Source organism: Dermacentor silvarum, chromosome 3 (genome assembly GCF_013339745.2).
Source record: "Dermacentor silvarum isolate Dsil-2018 chromosome 3, BIME_Dsil_1.4, whole genome shotgun sequence".
NCBI classification, from domain to species: Eukaryota; Metazoa; Arthropoda; class Arachnida; order Ixodida; family Ixodidae; genus Dermacentor; species Dermacentor silvarum.
Genome location: NC_051156.1, coordinates 117,886,232 through 117,908,577, shown reverse-complemented (window position 1 = coordinate 117,908,577; position 22,346 = coordinate 117,886,232). Strand labels below are relative to the sequence as shown.

The 22,346-nt window shown below is 52.4% G+C and overlaps 1 protein-coding gene across 1 annotated transcript in view; it reads right to left on the bottom strand.

Annotated features, from left to right (window-relative positions):
* The window catches only part of LOC125943957 (monocarboxylate transporter 13-like), a 68,762-nt gene that overhangs the window by 22,326 nt on the left and 24,090 nt on the right, over positions 1-22,346 (bottom strand). The window lies entirely within an intron of this gene.

The following is a 22,346-nucleotide window of genomic DNA, read 5'->3' as shown; positions in this document are numbered from 1 at the left end:
AAAGAGTGAGACATTATGACAACCACGACATAAACCCTGCGGGTCTGCCTAAAGCAGAAGCAAGCATAAAGCCAGAAGAAATTATCTGGTATTTCTTTCCTGCATTAAAATCTTTCGTCAATTGCTGCACACAAAGAAGTCGCGATCTTTCACGACGACTCTTCGCAAGCCATTGGGAGTCAATTGACTCATGCAGAAAGGTTGACTCTTATTTTGTGACTCTACTCACGAAAAAGGGGGTCTTAGCCCAGAAAAAGAGAGTCACGTTGCTGTGACTCACTTTTGACCCTTTTTTTTTCTTAGAGTGTACCGCCGATGCCCATACCGCGAGATGGGCCTACGAGGGTTCCCCGTCAACGCGCCGCGTCCCGATCGAGGTGAACGACCGCGCGACATCGCCGACTACCTCGCCGGAGCCCAGTGGCAACCACGACGATCCTCACGCTCTCCGTCACCAGGCCGCTACATCTCGCCGCATCGCCGTCAGTACAACGGTCCCACCCGGGGCCGATCTCCCAGCCCTTACCCGGGAAACTAAAGGCAGCAACCGATGGAGGTGCGGTTGCTGTACGACGCAATGCCGAAGATCCTCCGACGCCGCCGACGACGACGATTCGCGATTCATCACGACGAGATATCAGCACGCCGCCTAGCAACAGCCTTGACAACACTTCGCCGCCGAAAGAAGACCTTCCGATGCGACGTAGCAGCAGCAGGGCAAGCCGACGCAGCCGTGATCCGACGCCACGAATTAACCGCAACGCCAGACGCCGGTCTACCGATCTAGACGTGCTCATCGATGGCCATAACGTCACCGCTCTCGTCGACACTGGAGCCGACTATTCCGTCTTCAGTGGCCCGTTCGCCGCCAAGTTGAATAAGGTGAAAACAGCCTGGCAAGGACCCGATATCCGGACAGCGGGAGGCCACCTAATAACGCCGACTGGAATCTGCACAGCGCGAGTCACGGTAAACAACCGCACTTACCCGGCGAGCTTTGTAATCATGCAGCACTGCTCCAGGGATGTCATCCTAGGCATGCACTTCCTAAATCCACACGGTGCAGTCATCGACTTAAGGTCGAAGTTGATAACGCTTTCAACGCACAACGCGATACCACCGGATACAAGCATAAGTTACCATGCCTTGAATGTGCTTGAAGAACAATTAAGTCACCGTTCCGCCTCGCTCCAGCGTAATGATTTCCGTCGGTACCGAAGTGCCTGCAGACATGGAGGGCGTCATCGAGGGTGATCATCACTTACTGCTCGACCGTGAAATTTGCGTCGCTAGAGGCATAGCTGAGCTACGTGCAGGGAAAGCAAGGGTGATGCTCACGAACTTCAGCCCCGAATACAAGCACAATTACCAAAGGCACCACGGTCGCCTACATCGACGAAATAGTACAAGCCAGCAGTGATTTCGCCTTCACGGATTACAGTGCACCTGCAACGACGACTATAGTACCTGAACCAACTTTCGACGTCAATCAGAACCTTCCCAGGCACAAGAAACAACAACTAAAGGTTCTGCTCCTGCAATACGAGGACTGCTTCTCGTCGTCGTCAAAGTTCGACAAACCCCTGTCGCCAAGCACCGCATCATAACCGGCGAAAATGTCCGCCCACTCCGTCAGAGCCCGTACCGAGTAACGCGAAGCCATAAGGCAACAAGTCGACGAAATGCTACGCGATGACATCATCCAGCCGTCCAAGAGTCCGTGGGCGTCCCCCGTGGTGTTAGTGAAGAAGAAGGATGGAACCCTACGTTTCTTACGTCGATTATCGTCGCCTCAACAAAATCACGAAAAAGGACGTATACCCCCTCCCACGGATTGACGACGCCTTGGATCGACTCTACAACGCAAAGTATTTTTCGTCGATGGACCTCAAAACCGGCTACTCGCAAATCGAAGTCGACGAGAGGGACCGGGAGAAGACTGCCTTTATAACACCAGACGGACTGTTCGAGTTCAAGGTCATGCCGTTTGGTCTTTGCTCGGCGCCTGCCACTTTCCAACGTGTCATGGATACAGTACTGGCAGGCTTGAAGTGGCAGACTTGCCTCGTCTATTTTGGACGACGTCGTTGTGTTTGCCTCAAGCTTCGAGGAACACCTCCGGCGCCTTGAAACAGTTCTTCAAGCAATCAAGACCTCCGGACTCATGTTGAAGCCAGAAAAGTGCCGCTTCGCATATGAGGAGCTTTTGTTTTTGGGCCACGTCATCAACAAGTCTGGAGTGCGCCCCGACCCTCAGAAAACTGCGGCCATCTCCAACTTTCCTCCGCCCGCTGACAAGAAGGCAGTGCGTAGATTTCTTCGACTGTGCGCCTATTACAGGCGCTTCGTCAAGAATTTTTCACGGATCGCTGAGCCACTGACGTATCTCACGAAGGCCGACGTCGAGTTCAAGTGGGAGACGCCGCAAGTCGAAGCATTTGAAGAACTGAAGCGACGCCTGCAATCGCCGCCAATACTTGCGCATTTCGACGAAAATGCCGATACCGAAGTCCACACCGACGCAAGCAGCGTAGGACTCGGCGCCGTGCTTGTGCAGAGGACTGACGGACTAGAAAGGGTTGTAAGTTACGCTAGCCGGTCGCTATCGAAGGCGGAAGCAAATTATTCCACAACAGAAAAGGAGTGCCTCGCCATCATCTGGGCTACATCAAAGTTTCGCCCCTACCTCTATGGCAGGCCCTTTAAAGTTGTGAGCGACCACCACGCCTTGTGTTGGCTAGCTAACTTGAAGGATCCTTCAGGTCGCCTCGCACGATGGAGCCTGAGACTTCAAGCATTCGACATCACCGTCGTTTACAAATCCGGGCGAAAGCACGCTGACGCCGATTGTTTGTCTCGCGCCCCCGTCGAACCGCCGCCACAAGACGACCAGGATGACGACACTTTCTTGGGACCCATCAGTGCCGACGAATTCGCCGAACAACAGCGAGCCAACCCGGAACTAAGGAGCCTTGTAGACTACCTGGAAGGCAAGACCGTCATTGTGCCGAAGGTGTTCAGGCGAGGATTGGCGTCGTTTTTCTTGCAAAACGACATTCTTCTAAAGAAGAACTTCTCGCTACTCCGAACCAACTACCTCCTCGTGGTACGCTCAGCATTGCGTCCAGAGGTTCTGCAAGCTCTCCATGACGACCCAACGGCTGGACACCTCGGTTTTTCCCGCACGCTCGCGAGGATACACGAAAAAGACTACTGGCCTCGCCTCTCTGCCGACGTCGCCCATTATTTAAGGACATGCCGAGACTGTCAGCGACGCAAAACACCGCCGACAAGGCCAGCCGGACTTCTACAGCCGATCGAGCCACCTCGCCGACCGTTCCAGCAGATCGGGATGGACTTACTGGGGCCTTTTCCGACGTCGACGTCCGGGAATAAATGGATGGTCGTAGCTACGGACTACCTCACCCGCTACGCCGAAACAAAAGCCTTGCCCAAAGGCAGTGTTGCCAAAGTAGCCCGATTCTTCGTTGAGAACATCCTCCTGCGTCACGGTGCCCCAGAAGTCCTCATCACCGACAGAGGAACGGCCTTCACGGCTGAACTAACCCAAGCCATCCTGCACTACAGCCAGACAAGCCATCGCCGGACCACCGCCTACCACCCACAGACGAATGACCTCACCGAGCGCCTAAATAAGACCATCGCCGACATGCTGGCAATGTACGTCGACGTCGAACACAAGGCGTGGGATGCCATCCTCCCGTACGTGACCTTCGCATACAACACGGCGATGCAAGAAACGACGCACATGGCGCCCTTCAACCTGGTCTACGGAAGGAAACCGGCAACTACGCTTGACGCCATGCTACCGGATGTCTTCGACGAAGAAAATATCGACGTTGCCACCTATTTGCAGCGTGCCGAAGAAGGTCGACAGCTCGCCCGCCTGCGCATCAAGAACCAGCAGAGAACCGACAGCCGACACTACAATCTTCGACTACGCTACGTCAAGTACCAGCCCGGAGACCGTGTTTGGGTCTGGACTCCAATACGCCGACGAGGACTTAGCGAGAAACTCTTACTTCGCTATGTCGGACCATATAAGATCATCCGACGTATTGGCGCACAGGACTATGAGGTCGTGCCAGGCGGTATTTTGCAATCACAGCGGCGCCGCGCCCGACCTGAAGTCATCCACGTGGTGCGTCTTAAGTCTTTCTACGCCAGCTGACGAACTTATATAGGTCCTTTGTTGCTGTGTTAATTTTGTCCCTTTCTGTACGCGTGGTTTTGTTTTCGCTTTCGTGTTCGTAGCATCGGGACGATGCTTTTTAAGGGGAGGGTATTGACACGTATACATGTTTATCTTTCACCAGTGGCCGCTTTCCACCGGCTAACAAATGTCAAACGTTATCGCTCGGCGCAGGACGCGCCTGTATGGGAAGTTTCTAGAACGTTATCGATGCTTCTTTCCGTTGCCTGTTTTCACCGACGCTTATGTTATCTGATTGTATGACCGACGCGAATTATCTAGAACTTTCTGGAAGACACGCGGGCATCAGGGATTAATCTGGAACCTTCGATGATTCAGGTATAAAAGCCGACGCGTTTCGCCGCTGATCAGATTTTCGACGATCGCCGACTGTGTTCGCCGCTATCGTTGTGCTTTGAGTGTACCTTGCTTTTGTGGGCACAGGTTCGCCCAATAAACAATCAGTTTCGTCGTACACAGTTTTACGACTGTTTTCTTCAGCGTCACTACTACGTGACAATATAGCGCAGGATAATTCTAAACAGGGCGCTGGCATAAATTTAACTTTTTACTAAATATGAAAAGAATCGCGGTCGCGCTGGCCATGGTGGGGCGATGGCCATAGTGCTTTAATGGTCTCAGCAAGTTCCTCAGTTATTTCTTAGATGCGAGAGTGCCGATCTTCGAGGTGCGAAAGCGCAACGGTCGCTGTTGCCACAGTACCTCTTGCCGAATAGTCAGCGAAGCGGTCGGCCAGCTCTACAAGATTGTCGAGGGATGTGCCTTCTGGTATGGCAGATAAAGCGACAACCAGATTCTGCGGAAGACGCTGAAGGAACAGTTCACACAGCAGCGGGCTGTTTGCGGTCCAGCCTAAAGTCACTGAGGCACGGCCGCATACGACGTAGGAGTTCCGACGGTCGGCGAGCTCCTCTTCGTTGAGAAGCTGCTGGAGACCCCTTGGCACAGACATGGAGTTGCGTTGCAGCAGCGTTGTTTTGGAGTTGTCATAGGGGGTGGTGTCATGGGATGCTTCCACGACGTGTTGGAACTGCTCAATTGCCTCTGTAGGAAGTGCCGAGACAAGAGTGGAGGAAACTCGCGCGCTGCGAGGTAATGCGCCGAAGGCCGAAGATGGCCTCCACCTGAGTAAACCAGGCTGCAGAATTTTGTGGCCAGATGGGCGGCGGTGAATCTGCGCCGTGACGAGGCCTTCTGTGCTTATCGTCGGTCTCCCGTTCTTGGCCTCGTCCATGACGTCGTGCTCGCCATACAATCGCGTCCGGGTCACCACGTTAAAGGCACCGAGGTTAGGTCCATTGAAACAATGCGTGAGTCGGCGAGCGAATGACGTGAGAACCTTTCGGACCGATGGCAGGAGCCGAAGAAGTTCTTTTAACAGCGAAGCTGTTCCAGCTAACCGTAAAAAGCGGCGCCTGCTGTCGCGAAACCTCGCCGAGCTATGACGCCACTGCGTTGCCTGGCAACCACCTCGTGGAACGGCGTGTGCCTCGCCTCTTCTCCGTGCCGAGCACGTTTCCTTGACATGGGACGTTAAGGAGAGGGAAGGAGAACATGTGCGCGGCGCGCGCAATGCTCGGGAGAGGAAAATGAGAGCGAGATAGAGAGATAAAAAAACTTGTAGCAACACCAACGGAGGCGGACTAGTCCGCCGGGAAGTGCGGACGCGCAAACATCGGCTCCCGTTTCCTCAAATGTTTTCGGTGGTAAAGTCCGCGAAAACCCTTGATTATTGTGCACCATTCAACGCAGTTTGTTGCGGTGATCAAGCCGATACCGGATTTATTTCGGTAGGTGCTTTTTTGGAACTATTATACGACTTCGAACTTTTCGCGACGCCGTGCGGAGCTAACCCTAACGGGCTAACACCGGTGACGAGTACGGGCTAGGCCTCGGCCTAACTCGGTGGTGGTGGGGCATCATGCCCGAAGTCGAGATGGTGGAGGGAGTAGAAATCACCCCCTAAGAAGCAAGGTGCCCCGGCTGGACCACGGCAACGGGCAAGAATAAGAAGGCAAGGCAAGAGGCTCCCAAGTCGACGCCGAGCCCGGTAAAGCAGGGAGGCGGCAGGGGCGGCCGCCGCACGGCAGCCCCGCGGAACGCGCTGAAGAAGCTGGCCGCCGCCTCAAGGCTCCCGAACCTGCCTCGGGACCATATTCGAGTCATCGTTAGGCCACGGGGTGGCCTCGACGTGAAAAAGATCAGCACCATTAGGGTGGCACAAGCGCTGGCTATGGCGGCGGCGCTTTCCCCCGACGAGGTAGGCGAAGACATCGTCTGCCCTAACAACGTGCAAAACATCTACGTTGTCTCAACACCAGAAGAAAGGAATGCGCGTGCTTACGCGATAGGTCAACAGATCCGCCTGCGCGAAGGGGTCTTTGATGTGGCCGCGTACATGGCCGCCTCAGACAATACGTGCAAGGGTGTTGTGAGGGGAGTCGACGCCGAGTTCAACGACGCTCAGCTGCACTCAATGATTGTAAACCACCGGAACCCCACCGCATTGGAGGTGCGTCGCATCAAGACCACCACCACGGTTATCGTCCTATTCGACGGACTGAGGGTGCCGAACTTTGTCATGTGCGGCGCGGGCATGCTGCCCTGCGCTCTATACAAAAGGCAAGTGGATGTGTGCTACGGTTGTGGGGAACTGGGCCACAGGGCCGATGTATGTCCGACCCCAAGTGTGAAGAAGTGCAGGGGATGCGGAGCAGCGTCCCCCACCGAAGACCACCAGTGTGAGGCGAGATGCGGCATATGCGGGGGCCCTCACCCAACGGCTGACCGTAAGTGCGAGCATCGCTTCCAAACGCCATATGTCGTTAGGCAGAGACGCCGAAGACGCCGGCGGAAGAAAACTGCCGCCGCCAAGAAGGGCGCCAACGCGGCATACGAGGAGAGCCAGGCACTGACGTCAGCGCTAAGGAAGAGGAGTTCTTCGAGGGGGCGCTCCCGCTCTAGAGGGCGCTCCCGCTCGCGGGGGCGCTCCGTGCAAGGAGGGCGCTCTCAGTCTAGGGGCCGCTCCAAGTCTAAGGCGCGCCTCCCAGGAGGTTCCACCTGGGCCGACAAAGTGATACAGACGAAGCCGACGGGCCAGACGAAACATGCCGCCGCACAGTCGAGCGAGCGGGCGCAGGATCCCACGATCGCGCAGTTGATGAATGAAAACGCCAGTTTCAAGGAGGAAATCCAGAGAATGAAGGCCGACTTCGAGGCATTCCGAAACGCCAGCGCTGCCCAAGCGGCCGCGGCAAGGCAACCTTCTGCGGAAGAAGGAGCCACAGCAAGGGCGGCCAAGCGCAGAGCCACCTCCTCCCAGGGTACGGTTGAGGACGTGAGCACGGCGGAGGCTGCCATGCAGAGGTCCTTGGACCGCATGCAGAAATCCTTTACCGAGCTGGTACAGAGCAACCAGACCCTTCTATTCAGAGTACAACTGTTCGAGAACGAGCTTGCCAAGCGCTGTGACGTACACTACGGCGACGCCGCCAGGCCGGAGGCGATGTCCAGTGAAATGCTAGACAACAACCAGCAGTCGCGGGCTGACGAGCAAGATGGCATGCCAGCCCACCTCCGGTCCAACAAGCCCAACCATGGCGAGACCGGACAGTAAGCTCATCGTGTGGCAGTGGAACTGCGCCAGTTTCCGGAGGCGCAGGCCTCAACTGGTGCAGTTCATCAAGACCCGGGAGCCGCAAGAGAGGCCCCACGTCATTTTGCTACAAGAAACGGGAATGGAAACAATTACCCTCCCGGGGTACCGAGCCGTCTCCTCGTTAGCGGAGAACGGGCATGGAATCGCAACACTCATTGCAAAGAAGTGTGCCTTCCAGGAGCACGATCTGCGCCTTGGCAACACCAAGCTGGAAGCGTCGCTCGTCGAGATCATACCCAACAGTTGGCTCAAGAACAGCGTCTACGTTATGAATGTGTACTGCTCTCCTAGGGACAACCGGCAGACCTTCTACAGCCTAACGACCAAGGCGTCGTCCAAGGCGAGAGAGACGCCGCTCGTTATGGCCGGTGATTTCAACGCGCCGCACGAAGCCTGGGGCTACGTGAGAAGCATTCCCAAAGGCTGCAGACTCATGCAGGCAGTAACAGACAGCTCCCTAAAACTGATCACCGACCCCCATTACCCCACGCGCATGGGAAACTCGATATCGAGAGACACCACCCCGGACCTGGCCTTCGTCAAGAACGCGCCGAGAGCGGAGTGGCATAACTTACAAGAGAACCTAGGCAGTGACCACTACATCGAGGAAATCTCCCTACCGGTCTGCGCGGCCCCGCAGAGGGCCTTCAAAATAGTGGACTGGGACGCCTTCCGCAAGAGAAGGAAGGACGACAACGAAGAATACGAGACCTTCGCGGACCTCGTAGCGAAGCTCAAGAAGGACGTGGCTGCAGTCACCAAGACCGTCGAAACGGACCTAAAGCTCGACCGCATGGACGCTCGATTGGCGCACCTGGTCGAAGCCAAGAATTCCCTCACGGCCAGATGGAAGACGCAGAAGCTGAATGGAAACCTCCGGAAGAGGATCGCGGCCCTCAACCGCGAGATCGAATCGCACTGCAAGGAGCTCGGCCAGCAGCAATGGAACGAAATCTGCGCGTCGGTCGACGGACAGATGCGCGCGGGAGGCAAGTGGAACCTCCTCAAGCAGTTACTGGACGACACACAGTCCAAGAGAAACCACACTCTGGCCATCGACAGGCTGGTTCACAAGCTCAGTAGCGAAGGCGCATCTACAAACGAAGTGATGGACGAAGTCGCGCGTCGCTACCTCCCCATCGGGCAGTCCGGGCCGGAAGATTACCCGGCCTACGGCGGCAAAGCAGACGAGGACCTCGACGCCCCCTTCTCTGTCTCGGAAGTCAGAGAGGTCCTTCAAAGCCTCAACGGAAGATCGGCTCCCGGGCCGGATGGAATTTCGAACAGACTCCTCCGAAATCTGGACGACGACTCGATCGAACTGCTCACCAATGAAATCAACGAGGCCTGGGCGGCCGGCACCGTACCGGATGCCTGCAAGGAAGCCACAGTGATCTTAATTCCGAAGCCAGGCAAGACACCGGCCATAGACAGTCTGCGACCCATTTCGCTCACGTCATGCGTGGGCAAGGTGGCGGAGCATGTCATCCACAACAGAATATCGAGGTATGTCGAGGAACGACAGCTCCTCCCGCCGAACATGGTCGGTTTCAGACCCTCGCTGTCCACTCAAGAGGTCATGCTACTGATCAAGAGGCAGATAGTCGACGTGGTCACGAGAGACGTCCGAGGCATCTTGGCGCTGGACCTCGCGAAGGCTTTCGACACCGTCAAACACAAGCACGTCCTCGACTCTGTGTCGAGTTTGAACCTCGGCGAACGCTTTCACGCGTACGTCAGCTCTTTCCTCAGGGATCGTAAGGCCACGATCAAGTTGGGCGAGATCAAGTCGGACGGATACGCGCTGGGAGCCCGCGGCACGCCTCAGGGTGCGGTGCTAACCCCACTACTCTTCAACATCGCCATGAGAGACCTATCGGTCCGACTCAACCGAATCGGGGGCGTCAATCTCAATCATGCTCTCTACGCGGACGACATCACCATCTGGTGCGGGGGCGGGTCGGACGCAGCGGTGGAGCAGGCTCTGCAAGAGGCCCTGGACGTCACGGAAAAATTCCTCGAGGGCACGGGACTGGTCCTCTCGCCGACCAAGTCGGAGCTCTTGCTGTACCGGCCCGACAGAAAGGGCCGCAAGTTCGACATGCCGCTGGATCAAGTACCGATCGATCTCAGAACGAAGACGGGTCAGCGCATCCCGAGGCTTGATTATCTCAGGGTGCTCGGACTGGTCATCAACGCAAAGGGCAGCAACGTGCAAACAATCGCGCGCCTGAGGGCGAAGACGGAAAACATGCTCAGACTCGTCTCACGAGTGACGAGCCGGAGGGGTGGCATCAGCGAAGCCAACCTCCTAAGGATCTACCACGCCTTCCTCATGAGCCATATCAACTACGTGGCTTCCGCACTAAACTGGTCGCGGTCTGAGGAAAACAAGATTGACGCACTCATCAGGAAGAGCATTAAACGAGTGCTCGGTATCCCTGTGACGACCAGCACGGATAAGTTGATGCAGCTCGGGGTCCACAACACCCTGAGCGAAATCGTAGAAGCACAGAAAACGGCACAGATCGTTCGCCTGTCTGCCAGCAAGTCCGGCCGCCGAATACTCGGGATGGCGGACCTCACCGCCATGGCCGCGGAGTCGTGCGCCGTCCCCCTCCAACAGGAAGAAAGGGACGCCTTTAGAGTCTCCACATTCCCGAGGAACGTTCACTCACAACACAACGAAGCCAGGCGCGCAGCCAGGGCCCGAGCACTCATCAAGACTGCCCTGCAGAACCCAGAGCTCGCATCCTTTGTCGACGCGGCGCAGTATCCCAGATCAAACTCGTACGCGGCCACGGTGGTTGACCCCCAGGGCAAAATCCTGAACGCAGCGTCCATCCAACACTCGACGGCGTCCGTCGCAGAGCAAGTCGCAGTGGCGCTGGCTCTGTGCGATCCCGGGCGCACCCAGATCTTCACAGACTCCAGGTCGGTGGCGATGGCCTTTCTCGCCGGCTCGGTCTCGGCCGAGGCTGCGGCGGTGCTTAGGACCCGCTAGCCAGGCACGGTCCGTCACGTTATCACTTGGTTCCCGGCTCACATGGGCCGGACCGTCTCTCCCGGCTCGATCAACCCCAATGAGCTGGCCCACGACCAGGCGCGAGGTCTCGTCAACCGCGCCGGTCTGAGGGGCCCGGCTTTGCAGGGGATCGACCGGACCACGGACCCGCTGCTTACTTTTCACGACATCACGGCTCACTACCAGCTGGGACGCAGGCAGTTCCCGGCTCCTCACCCGAAGCTCGGCAGACCCCAGGCCTCGGTGTTGAGAATGCTGCAGACGGGCTCATTTCCGTCTCGATCTAGGCTGAGCCACTACGCTCCGGGTGTGGATCCCCGCTTCCCCGACTGCGGCGAGGAAAGGTCGACCTTTAATCACATGCTGTGGCAATGTTCAGCATTGCACCACTCGCCTTTTAACAGGCAAGAAGACTGGGAAGAAGCCGTCAAGAGCGACGCCCTTCATATTCAGCTTCGGGCTGTCCAAAGGGCCTGCGAAAGGGCTGAAGATCACGGTCTTCCGCCCCCGGTGCAGGTGCGGCCCGCGACTACGACAAAGTAGTCCCTTAGGACAAAATAAAGTTTCTTGTCTGTCTGTCTGTCTGTAGCAGCACCAACGAAGCCACGCGCAGAGCTGCTGCCGACGCCGCCCGCGTTGCCTAGCCGCGCATGCGTCGAAGCAGTAGCAATGACGTCACCTCGCGTTGCCTAGTAACCGCCGGCGCAGGTGCGCGCTCGCTTCGCCGGACACAGACACGGCTCCTGCCTGTTTGCGTTTGTGGCATGCCAGGAACGCTGTCGCTCGTAAGCGCAGACGCGTCCAGCGCTTGTCCCGCGAAATATCGCGAAAAGAAAGGTACCTCTGAAAATGATTGCTCGAGAATACCTTCCCTACATGCGTAGGTTAAACCAAGGTGAGACCTAGCAGCAACCAAGTTAATACCTAGCCGTAGCAACCAGTCAGGCTTGAGGATTGACACTTTCGGTGTGCCTAAGCTTTGCACGACTGAGTGTAAACTTGCCCGCTTTTTTTTAAGCGAAGCTTGTTATAAGGCACATATTTCGGTGGCGTCTGTGTCCGCAAAAACTGTAATCATCATTATTGGCCCGAACGTCGTCTTCTTCCACAGCTGGCATTGGCACCCCTCCGCGCAATCACGCGAATGCACTCGTGTCATTGCTTCCGTGTTCGTCGTCGTCGTCGTCTTTTTCCGCCAGCTGAATCCGTTGCCACTCATCATTCCAGCTTAGAATTTCACTTCTCTTCTGTCGTCGTAATGGGGAGGCCGCGTCTACGGGGGTATGAGCCATTGCTAAAAGGGCAACTCCAGCGATTTTTCGATTTCAACGGCTGTCGATGAAATTCGCTGGGTACATTACTCTGCACACTTCCGTCGTGTCCTCAAAAAAGCAGGTTTGAGAGTTGCACATATTTTTTACAAATGAATTTATTTCACAGCCTCGAACACCCTACTTCAAGTCCTCCTCAGTTACAGGCCACATTGTGTATGACTTCAGTAGTGGTCCACGCAGAACATGCCGGGATCATGCAGACGACAGCGACGAGAGCCTGGAGGAGTCGACCAGACGACGTGAGCTAGTGCTTGGCATGAGAAGTTGCTGTCGCTAGAAGTTGCGTTCCCTGTGGACGCGGGCAAGTGATGGGTGTGGTTAGTGGTGTGGCGTCGTTGGCTGCACGAACTTCAGCCCTCGTCATCCGCACACACAGTTTGAGCCGATGCCGATCGCGTTCAGGCGAGGTTAAGCGTATATAACACAGTCGCCGAGTTCGTGCGCCTAGTGCTGGCGGACCTGAGCGACTGACCTGAAGCTAATTAGGCCATTAGGATGACGAAAACTGCTTCTGTAGTTCAGTTTTGACCATACGGATTTGGAATAAACTATTCCTCATTTCGGGGAGTGTACACGCAAAAAGTTAGAAGCGACGACACGACGTGCTATCAACATCCGTACGTTGCTGTCCTCGAAGGCAGCCAGTCGCACTCAATCGCCGGCGCTTCCATAAATTAAATGTGACTACGTATACGTGGTTTTATTTTTACGTAATAATACTTGTGCTGACTCAATATTTAGCTTCTGCAATGCACTGTTTGCCTCGTATGCCCTAAATGGCAGCAAGCTGGAGACCCCTTCGATACCGTAGCATAAACAACCGCCTCGTTCAACTGCCAACGGTGTCACATCGGCGTTTCCGGGCGAAAATGCGTTCTCTCTATGAACGATCATACGCGCATAGTGCTCATCTGTGTCTACTTATGGGACACATTGTGTGCATGAAGAGAATACGAAGAATGATGAGTAGGCAGCATAACGCTCCCGTACAATGGCCTCCCGCTCTCAATTTTCGAAGGTGTGTGGTCTCTCATATCAGCGAAACTCAGATTCAACGTGCAGCGGTGCTTACATGCACGAATTCGGCGTGTTTTGCTATGTTCTGACATTATTTGCTGTCACCGATGAGCGGCTAGCATTATATCTAAAGCGAACTACGAGCGGTCGCTGTACCTGCCGATGTAAACAATGTACCGGATTGGTGCTTTGGACTATCAGCTCCGTTCTTGCGGGATGCAAATGCGGAAAGTCGTCCTCCACATCTTACAGTGAGTATGGCAAGCGTTTCCCTGAGCAGGGGTATAACACCTAAAATAGCAAGCAGCACGTATAAAATCAGTGGTTACGGCTAGGCTTGGTCTTCATGTTGCAGCGCGATATGTTGCACATAGGCGCTGGCTCTCGTGGTGGCGGTTCCAATGCGAACGGCGATTCGTGGCTATTGAATTCGTCAGAATCATAGGTGTCAGTGTTTGACAGATCCGAAGAGGCGGTGCAGCTTACAATGTCATTACCTGAAGGTCCGGTGCGGTTACGAATCAGGTGAGCGTCTGCTCTCCGCCGGTTTCGTTCGCCCCGCGGGCGAAACCAGCATGCGTTGCGCGCCTTCCCCGCCGGGGGAACACGTGTTACGTCACACGAAGAGGTTCTCTCGGCTGCTTGGTCAGGTTTCGGTTTCGTTTTCGTGCTTTTTTTGCTTATTTAAAATTATTTTTGAATTTGCGGAACAATGCTCCTATCAGACGCGTGACAGGGGGGTCTCGGGAACCTAAATATTCCATTAGCTCGACATGGTCAAAAAATCGCTGGAGTTGCCCTTAAAGGGGGTAAGAGCCATTCATTGTCTTACGTGACGGACAGATTTAATTGTGAAGCAATTTAATTTTGAAGAATCGCAAGCGGCAATGGAAGGCGAATGTTGCTAACCACGCCGCCGACCAAACTCGAGACATCGAACGCAACCGTTTGTGGTTCGACAACAACTTGTCCCTTATCAATGTGATCCGCTCCGACGAACAGCGACACAAATATGAATCAATGAAGAGATTTTAAGCAAGGATGAAGAACAAGGGCACGTTGCAGTAAACTTAAAGTTGATGGCAAAGGGGACAATTAGGTATACAAAGCGACAGGCTTCACTTATCATCCATCTTCACGGAGTGGAAGGGCCGATAAATTTTTACGCGAGAGCGTTAAGGGATCCGTGTCAAGGAAAATCTAGCGCCGGCGTCAGCGTCGGCTTCGGCGTTAAGCATCGGCGTGCGTGGTGTGCGCGGCGGAGAAATTCATGCCCAACCACCCCGACCACGCAGGCCTCCGCGTGGTGCAAGTGGTTAGTGAAAAAAAAATAATTGAATTTCTCAAAGTAAAATCAGTCAGAAAAATTATAAAGTACGACTTAACTACAACCTACAGACATAATTGCCGATGGCGTCACGGCTTGCCGGTTACGTCGAGAAAAACCTCTTCGGACCACTGCGCATCTTCATTCTTTCTTTGTGAAGACTGCCCGGGACTGGAATGACCTTTCTGCCGACGCCGTGCACCACTCCACGCCACTCGGATTGTAATTTGAATGTGCGAGAAAATATAATTCTGTTACGAGGAAACTGAAACACAAATTCCTTTTCCAGCATTTCTAACATAACAACAGCGGCGCGCTCGGGTTGGTTACTTGCGAAAACCCCATCCAGATGGCGCTTGCCCCCTCCGAAGCGTACAGTTACTGTATATGCTCCCCACGGGGAGCATATACAGTAACTCTGTGCAGCATAAAACGGTAGCGGCGCGCAGAGCCGAAGGTGGAGAAAAAAGAAAGCTGCCGTTGCCGAGAAGCCTGACAAGCATTCAGGGATCTGGGAATGCTATCGCGTTCCTCGGTTAAAGGCGAAACTTAAACATCCCCCAGTTTTCTTATTCTTCTTCCATTTTATTGTAACCTAGTAGCACGAGGCACACGCGAGCGCGCCATATATAAAAAAACGGGCGAAGAAGATGACGATGGCTGCTAGAGGGCAAATACCACATGACACATCCCCAGTGGCCCAATGTATTGCATAATCGGCAAGACAGCAGCATAAAGCACTCGCAAAGTGTAAAAAAGAAGGCAGAAAAGCTTCGCATTACCAAAAGTGTTCTCACAGTGAAGAACCCGAAATCCCGAAGAACAAAGAAGGGAAAAACATGTAGGATATGGAGGGCGAAGAAGGATCGGCAGGCCAGAGTAGCAAGCGAGAGGACAAATACCCCTGCTCCTCCAATCAAAGCTCTACCTCGACTCGAAGATGATGGTGATGATTTATTATGATTCCCTTAATAACGGGGCGGGGACATATAGTACCCTAGCTCGTTTGAAATAATCAGGGATACTATAATTGCCTTGAATTCTAGCATATTCTATAGATCAGATTTTTTTTGTCCTAATATTCGTTTCCCTTAAAACTTTCACAAAAGAAGTAATAAAGAAGTAGGTATATACCTACTTAATACCACTCTAAGGGATCCGATCCTATAAGTATCTTCTCTGCATTTTTCCACTAATAATCTAAATTTCTCTTGCTTATTTCGACTGCTGACCGGTGGATGCTTCTATTGAGAAAGTGCTTAGCAGCCCCGCCTCGTGGCAAAAGTCGTCGCTGCGGTTCAGTGACACCCAGCAAAAATTCTTGAAAAGCGTGGCATCTTCTTTAGCCGAGGAGTGGTGCTGTGCTCAACTCGGTACAATGGACTCAGCACATGGGAAGGCAAAAAGACGTGTCTTGGAGTAGCCAGCCTATGGAGAAGTATTGTTAGCAGAGATGAAAATAATTAATTGACTGCATTATAATCGATATTATTGAGTTTATGAAATTGGAATTCTTCGCACTGTAAGAAAATTTGGATTTTACGAATTCTTCGGGTTATTTAGCCGTTTTTGACGAGAGATTTATTTCCAACGAGAATCTGTTATCGCTCCTGCTGAAAGTGAAAGTGGATGCATCGGGTGGCTCTGATAGCATACCTAATGCTTTCTTACGACGCTACGCTTAGCCCTCATTTTTCATTCTCACAGCTATTTTTCATTATTCTTTGGAAGCATCAGCTTTTATCTGTGACTGGTTGCTGGCTCGAGTTGTAGTAGTCCACAAGAAAGGAGACCGATTGCCCAAAGGAAAATTATCGACCAATTTTTTTAACTTCAACTTGCTGCATATTCTTAGGCCATGTCATCGCACACTTTATTATTTAAATATATTATTTAAACCAATGATTTGCTATCACAGTTTCAGCATGGCTTTCGAGAACGTTTGTCGATTGTCACCCAGCTGCTGTCTAATATTCATGAAACTGCCTTAGCTCTTGACGGGGGAGATCCGATTGATCTAATTCTAAATGCGTAAGAATTTCTATGCCTAACCAGCAAAGAAAGCCGCCAATTGGTCCGTCCGTCACGTAAGGCAATGGCATTCAAGATAGGGCCCTCAGCAGCGAGCGAATTCACCTTCGTGCTGCCTGTCACTTCAACGCGAACTAAGCGGCGAGACGAAGCTATCAGCACTCGGCGCACTATGTGCCCATCGCAGATCACTTTCAAGATAGGGCCAACGCCTATTGCTTCAACGCGAACTCAGCTGTGAGAACACAGCGCAGACGGAGGTATCAGCACTCGGCGCACACGGTCGCCATCGCAGATGGCGACCGTGTGCGCCATCTGCGATGGCGACCGCAGATCGCCCTATCTTGGCCCTATCTTGACCGTATTCAAGATAGGGCCAGCGAGGTGGTGCCATGCGCAGCCGCTACCGGAGTACCCTTGATCACAGTTCGTAATAGTTCGGGTTGGATGGATAAGGCACTAAACAGCGATAATGGCTTACAATGATCAGAATTTCATCAATCCACCTTGCGCCGCCATCCTCAGCACTTTGTGTCGCCGCAGCGCTGTCGTTTATACTGGTCGGATCAAGTTTCACACCATTGATGATGACGCCGGGCTGTGTGGAGATGAGCAGGTGGCACAATGCTTATGCATACTTATGCATATCACTACGGCGTGCCTCATAATCAAATTGGGGTTTCGCACGTAAAGTCCAATAATTCCATTCGATTCATTACAAACAAAAGCTCATCAGCCTCTTCCAATCTAGGCTTTCTTAGGCATTAGTTGAGGTTGCGCTTGCTGCTCGCAAACTCTTGGCTTACAAGTCTTACGTTTCACTAAAACCGGAGTATGCCAGTGTGGCGGGACCCTTCCTACAACAAAGACAAAATACTTGAAAATTTCGACAAATTGCGGTTCCTTTAATTTTTACCAATGCAATTCACCTACTGCTCAAATCCTCCAAAATAACATGTCTATGTTACCATTGCGAAGAAAGGTGGCCAGGTTAAAATTATTGTATTCAGTTAGCCATGGCTCTTTCAACTTCATGGCCATACGTATGCTCAACCGTTCAAGACCCGCACCCTACGTAATCGTCACGCGCAACATGTCCTCACCTACACGCACTTGTCTTTTGATAAATTCATTCATCCCGCGTACGATAAGCGAGTGGAAGTCTTTGTCCAGCGATATCGTTTCATCAGATAGCGCAGCCGACTTCGAACATGCCTTGTACTCCGCATTTTTAGCTAATACTCGTCTTCGCCATTTTCATCTCGCTTTTATCGCAGATAGTGTCTGTATACTGAAATGTTCTCTAAACTTTTCTGATACAAGACGCCTAGTTGTTCATTTGTTGCTATTCGGTATATTTCTGCTATTACTCTGATGTTCGATGTTTACTTTGGTGTTTGATGTTGTTTTGATGACCGTCAAAACATTTTCGCTGCACAATCTTTTACCTTACCATGTGCACTACCGTAATGATTGTATTACAATGCGTATACCATGTGCTCCTATCTCTGTATAACGATTTATGAAATATTACCTGCTTAGCCCAATGGGAATGCAGTATATTGTAAAAAAAAAACAGTAGGGCAAGGTGGTATCGCTAAGAGATATGGATGCGCCCATGAGGGATTTAGATCCATATATTGTTTACAATGATTGAGTGTGATGAACAGCACATTATAGTAGTTAACAGGTAGAATCTATCATGGACAGTAAGAACATGGCAATGCGGAAACTGACATTTATGTATCGACTACGCCTTAGTCCCAGAAACAGTCTACAAACGACTAGACCAAATGATGATGGACGAACATGGAAAAAATAGCCTGGGTAGCAATAATAAAAGTGTAACCTTAAAATTTAGGATAGATAGTAATGCAAAACACAATCCAATAGTATCATTTTTTTAATAAATGAAAAGCGAAACGCAGAGCTCGCAAGAAAGATAAAAGAAAATGCAGGCGTTTCTAACAACAGTCTGCGAATTCAAAGAACAAGTAGACGTTATGCAGAAGGAGGTAAGACAGACACGGCAAAAAAGTCACCGCATATCCACGAAGTGAATGATGACGAGTGGGCGAAGCACCGGGGGATCATTCGGGCAACCGTGACTCCCCCGTATTTGTATATATATATATATACACTGTACATGTGTACAGTATATACCGCGCTTATATAGCCCTTGTGCACCGCAGCGCGCCTAGCGGTCTCGATGCAAACCATAGCTACGGACGGACAACGGACGACGAGGGACAAGGCTCGGCCCTAATGTTGTTCGCCCCTAACAATTGTTGGATTGGAAAGAGGAAACGATGTAAGAAAAAGAGAGAAAGAATTCAGAGCAGCACCAACGAGGGAAGGCGCAGAGCTGTTGCCGAAGCCATCCGCGTTTCCCCGTTTCCCCACATTTCCTCACCGCGCGCGGTCCCCGTGACTGCAACAGGCGCCTCTGGCGGCGACTCGGCAGGTTTCGACCAGCCAAGCCCCGACAAGTGTAGAGGCGCAGCTTGGCCGTGGCGCCACCGGGGAGATAAAGCTCGGAGCCGCCGAAACAGCGGCAGAACTCTCGTTGACTCTGCGGCCATTATATATACCCTTGACATTGGACGACCAAAGAAGATCCGGACACCCGAAGAAGAAGCCGCTCAACTTGAAGCGCGTCGCACGGCCAAGCCAGAATCTGCGCGTTGGCGGCGAGTCGATTCGAAATACCTTGCCTAGCAGCATTTAGAATTTCCTAGCAAAACTTAACCAAGCCTTGTAAAACCTGGAAGAAGCTTGGTCGATCAACACCTCCTCTGTTTACTCCATCCTTGCACCACTAGAGCAAGCTGCCCACGTTTTTAAGGGCGAAGCTCCTTAGGGTGTGGGTCTGTCCCTCCTCTGTAGTATGTAGCAGTAGTAGTAGTCGTCGTAGTAGGTAGCCACGTCTACTTTTATGAAAAAAAAATGTCACAGTTTCGCCCTAAGGGCGAAGCAATGAATGCGATAGCAACACAGCAATGTGATACGAAGTAAGGTGAGCGGCTTTGGTAGCAATATGAATTGTAGTAAACATGAGCTGATTAAGTAAGCAGGTGTGCTGCGGCGTAAGTAGACCGACATGAAGAGAGACTCGATGACCACGAGAAGGCGCGCGTGAAACGGTGGTGTTGATGAGAAGCGCTTCCCGTGGGCAGCGCGTGCGAAGGGACACACCTGTAGCGCTGCACTGCCGATCCGGGCAGCATTATGCGTAGCGTGCGTTGGAAAACGTGGCCCGACTATTACTAACTGAATGAACGCGCGTGGTGTGAGCGCGCACAAACAAACATGAATAGATCACACTGAATGACTGCAGACAACGAGTGTCAAAACGCTGGCAGCAAGCCCATACGCTGCAGCGGGCGAAGGTACGTGCGGTCTATCGCTTCAACAGAAACTGAGCGGCGAATGCACAGTGAATAAAGGTCAGAGCCGTGTGGAGATAAGAGACGGTGCGGTCGAGCGACGAGCGCGGTGTTGGCAGAGTAGAAGAATACTGTGTCATAAGAGGCACGCGCCAGGCGCAGCAGTAGAAATTTTACGTCTCAGTGGAGATCACGCTGAATAGCGCAATGCCTTCCGCCAAGCCGCGCTGTATGGAACTGGAGCCCCAAATTTATGCGGACTGATGTATCGATATTTATAGTTGGCTTAGTATTAAGTTACGTAGCGATAGCCGAATATGTGATATTGTGCTGTTGAGGTGTCTATATTTTCTGCACAAGAGCAACGAAAAACTCTATCGTTGTGCTGTTTCCTTTATATTGATTACAAGGAACGTAGTGCAGTAACAGAATGTGGCGTTATATCATGACATTAAGCATCACAGATGGTCATAGCGAAATAGAAGTCATTTATATGTGAAAATTTGTTTATGTCTGTGGTCTCCTAACAGTAGTGGGAATTCATTCACTCAAGAAAAGCTATGAGGACCTTTGTTTCACTACACGACATAAAATTGCACAAATCTTACGATTTGTTGCAATTTTAAGTCAATATGATAAGTATTTGTTGAAAAATACAGGAGCTGTGTCAGCAAGGCGGCTGGACGCCCCATCGCTCTACCAGATGCACTAAGAGAGGCCTGCAGACGCAATTTTTTTAGGTAGCATTTCAAAGAGAAGCTTACTTTGTCTATCACTGTGGGTTAGGCGTAGTTTCTCCTGCTGTCTGCTGCTGGGTCGGTCGATATCGAGGCTCATATACACAGGCTCAAAGATATATCTAAAGCACACCAACCACCCAATGAAATAGCGGGTTATTTTTAAGGGATCCCTTGATTTGCTTATTTTCTTTCGTATTGCATTTTCGTATTTGCGTCTTTCCACATGCCTATCCTCCAAAATCCTCCAATCCTCCAAATAGCCAATCCTCCAAAACAGCTATGTGTAACTGTGAAACAAACGTTTCAAAATCATCAAATATCGCTTTTTGTTCTCTGCGCAAGTAACCTTCGTCACAAGTCTTTCCTAGGCAAGCATCATTCTTCGTCTTCGTCCTCGGCGTTGCGCTGCTAAGCCCTAGGTCGGCGATTCGACTCCCGTCTTCGGCTGCCACAGCTAAAATTGGTAGAAGTGCAAAACCACCCATGTAACGACGTCCGTTGTGTGGCCGTTACATAACCACAGGTGGTCAAACATATTCCGGAGTCTCCCACCACAGCGTGCATCATAGTTATATCGTTGGTTTTACACGTTATAATGATGTTTTAATAAGAATTGTTTTAAAGCAAAAGCTTTACTAACCTAGTCGAGCCGAGTTTCACCGTCGCGAGCAATTTGACCTTCATTTGACCGCAGCTGCGCCTTAGCCTTGCGACGCATCACGTGACTCGCCGCATCGAACTCCGCCGCCGCCGGCTTGGCGCAGGCGCTTTCCGCAGCTGGGTCGCCGCCTGACCACGGACTCGCCACATGCCTGGCTTAGAGGAGCGCCGCGCTCGCTCTCACCCTGCTCCCTCGTTCGTCGTCGTCGTCGACTTACGCAGCTGGCTGCGTTGCCGCTAATAATTCCAGCATAGAATTTCATTTCTCTTTTGTCTTTGTAATGGGGAGGCTGCGTTTACGGGGGTATGAGGCATTGCTTAAGGGGGTATGAGCCATTCATGAGCAACTGACGACGCGTCCTAACGCGTTTGAGCAACGCCGCCGCGAATGCGCTCGGGAACGGGCTTGTCGTCGACGTGCCGATTCTAGTGTGATGGCTTTCGAAGCCCCTCACACTATATCGAACGCCGGAGCAGGATGACAACGAAGCCAGAGCCTTCTTCTCGGAGCGTTGCGCGGAGAACGGAGGGATTTGACCCGTCGTCGGCAAGCGGTGTCTGACCGCCCCGCAGATATCGCCCGGCGAGCTGCTTCTCTGGAGAGGGTCCGGAATGCCAAGCACGCGAAGCTAGCGTCGGAGACTGAGGAAGCGCGAGCTGTTCGGCTCGCAAAACGCTTGCACTTGTCGGCTTATAATTTATACGTTGCCTAACGATTACTGTAAACCTAAGAATAATAATTGCAGCTAAATCAAAGGTTAAACAACTGAAACTGAGGCTGAACCAGGCTAAGCCAAAATTTCGCTTCGCGTATCCAGGGTTAGCTGACCTAAGCCGCAGCCATTTTTTCTTGCTTCTCGTGAGACCTCTGCGTAGACGTTTTACTCTGCATCCGCATGATTTGTTTTCATTTTGACAGCGCTTCTGAACCGTA